General features: G+C 40.0%; 1 pseudogene across 1 annotated transcript; it reads right to left on the bottom strand.

Annotated features, from left to right (window-relative positions):
- Nucleotides 1-378: 378 nt before the first annotated feature.
- Nucleotides 379-2,468, bottom strand: LOC309819889 (eukaryotic translation initiation factor 3 subunit E-like; annotated as a pseudogene). Its single transcript has 2 exons — nucleotides 2,452-2,468; nucleotides 379-1,313 (listed from the first exon to the last, which is right to left on the bottom strand). The product of its transcript is annotated as a eukaryotic translation initiation factor 3 subunit E-like (transcript).
- Between the last annotated feature and the right edge of the window lie 457 nt (nucleotides 2,469-2,925).

Genomic DNA, 2,925 nt, shown 5'->3' with positions numbered 1-2,925 from the left:
TCTCCATGAGAGCATGATCATATGTAGCTAGGGCCCAGGGACAGAAGCTACTGCCTTCAAACATGAAGTCTTATATGCTGCCTGGACTGAGGAGCTATGATGAGTTCCTTCCTTTGACAGAAGTTAGCATCTGGCACACTGTTCATCAAGCAGGAGTGATAGCCATTTATACCTCGACCCTTAAGATTGTTCTGTTCCCATCCAGCATACCCTACCTAGAACTGTCAAGTATTTTGTTTTAATGAAAAACAGCCAATTTTGTTCAAATTCTCCAAAATTTATACTCATTATGTTGTTTCCAAAATGCTTCACGTTTATATAATGGTTTTATTATTTCACCTTTCTTTTATAGTTTTTATATTTTTTCTGTACAGTTCTTCAGTAGAAGCCAAAGTCCTGAGTTGCCCAGTTAAGAGCCTCTAACCTACCATTCTGATTATGTTTCTTCTCAATATTCATGACCAATATCTGGCTTCTAAATGAAAGGCTTTTGGCCTTTTCAATCACTTGCTGATAGGATGAGACTACACTGTCACCCATAACCACATGACCTAATTTAGAATCAATCTTGCATCCAGTCTTGCATTTCTAATCAAACTTACAATCCACCTTTCAGCTTCTTCTGGAGTCACGATCAGTTTATCTGCCAACATGTTAATGCTGATACACTGATGAATGCAACAAAAAGTCTCAAATACAAAGAGACGGGTATTTTCAATGGACTCCTCCGGACAAGCCACCGAGAAGAAATCATTCACTAGCACTGATTCATAGTCCTTCAGCTTTTTCTGAGCCCCATAAAAGTCAAAATTAACATATAAGCACTCAACGAACTCTGTAATGGGTTTTTTATATGTGTAAGACTCCTATTGAATAACTTTGACCAGATCATTTAGCACGTGCCGGCGTTTTCAAACATCTTTGTTTGTTATGACTGCTGTGGTCAAATAGCCGAGAATATGTGGACACATCATCTGAATTACATTAAGGTACTGTGGCTGGTAGAGGAAGAGATCAATAATGTTATCACGTCCTTTGGGGTGATTGAAGAAAACATAGAGACTAATGAATGAGCATGTTTGCTGCTGAAGAGACTAGAGTGGCAAACTCACAGAATTATTATCTATGGTCTCTTTTAGCTACATAGGTCTTCCATGGCTGCATTCCAATTCTGCATTAAGATTTCAGGGACCAGTTTTCCCCAGAGTGAACTCAAAGCATTTCTGTCCATTGTGGGAACCAACACTCTAAAGAAGTAAAGATATTCTGCTGCTCCAGAGTAGTTTCCACATTTATATTGGAATTTTGCATACCTTTAGGGTGTATCTAAATATAGAATTGTCAAGTCTAAATCAGCCTGCTGGGACACTTGTATACCAAAGAAATAGACACTTAGAGGGGTGGTAGTGTAGAAGAAAAATCCCCCAACACATGGACTTACTAGGTGGGAATGAATGAAGTCATCTAGGGATTTCTCGTGTAGCTGACAGCCCAAAAAAACGTTATCCTCTATGATTTTCAGGATAATGACCCCCCAAACGTACCTACATCCTAATCCCTAGAATCTGTGAATATGTTGCTTTACACGGCAAAAGAGACTTTGCAGATGTGATTAAGTTTAGAATCTTGAGATGAAAAGATAACCCTGCAATATCCTGGAGGATCCAATGTAATTATAAGGGTGCTTATAACAAGGAGGTAGGAGGGTCAGAGTCAGAAAGGGAGCTTTGTCAATGCATGGAAAAGTTGGAGTGATATAGGGCAGTGAACCAAAGAATGTGGGTAGCCTCTAAAACCTGAAGAAGGCAAGGAAATGGATTCTCTCCTAGAGCCTCCAGAGGGAAACAGCTTGTCAATAACACAGAATCTTGAGCCTTTCTCTAAATCTACTAACTCAGATTATCTGCATTTGGGCCCAGACTTATGTATATTTTAACACTATCCGAGGCTATGCTATACAGCCAGTCTGTACTAGCCCATGCACAGCAGGTAGAGAAACACTGGATCTGAACTGACAAATGGGTCTCTGAGACCACTATCACATTCAGAAATGTTAATGTCCTTACCACATGAACACCAAGTGGTCACTCAGTTTCATAAGAACACTTAAAGGGATTATGATCTCATCACCTCTTGAATATTACTAACAACTTCCATTTATTGAACATATCCTAAGACAATCAGTGTGCTAATATTCTTATGCATTATCTCATTTAACTTCAGAGCAAACTTATAAAATAATTATTAATGTTATAATTTACAACAACAGCAAAAAAGGTCTAGGAAAGTTAATTGTAACCACATGGAAAGTCAAAAGTATCGTTAACATGTAACTGGAATTGCTGTTTTTAATGCAACTGGGTTGGAGCAGACAGGATCTCAAACCAGTTCTATTCATTCCTACCAAGGTACCGATGTGAGGATTCCCTTCCACATGATCTCTCCTCCTACAGGTGTTCAGGAGACATCCTGTCATCAAAGCAACACCTTAGAATATACCTAGTGAATAAGAGTTGTTTCCACACAGGGAAGGTAAAATAGAGCTGAGCAAAGTTTTGGTCCCAAAGAGCTGCAACTCTCATAGGACAAAGACCAGCACTCTGCTAGTGTTTCATTAGGAGGTCTTTTCAAGATGTAATGAGGACAGCTGTATGGCATTGATGATTTAGGACACTGGTCCAAATGCCTAATGTGATCCCATGATATCCATTAATGAGCTGACTCCCACCTTGTGATAGATGGTGTCTCTCTATTGGTAGTTGATGAGTCTTAGTGCCAGTTCCACAGCTCTCCCCCCGGTTCCCTTAGGCGTGTTGAGTCCCAGGCAGGCTAGGCTCCACCAATCTCCTCCCTCAACATTGTCTTTCCTCCACACATTAACTTCCAGCCCATGGAATTTTTATTTGGTCTTAGTGGGCAGTGCTG

Source organism: Grampus griseus, assembly GCF_964374135.1.
Source record: "Grampus griseus genome assembly, chromosome: 3".
In the NCBI taxonomy this organism is placed as follows: domain Eukaryota; kingdom Metazoa; phylum Chordata; class Mammalia; order Artiodactyla; family Delphinidae; genus Grampus; species Grampus griseus.
This window is presented reverse-complemented; position numbering and strand designations above follow the sequence as displayed.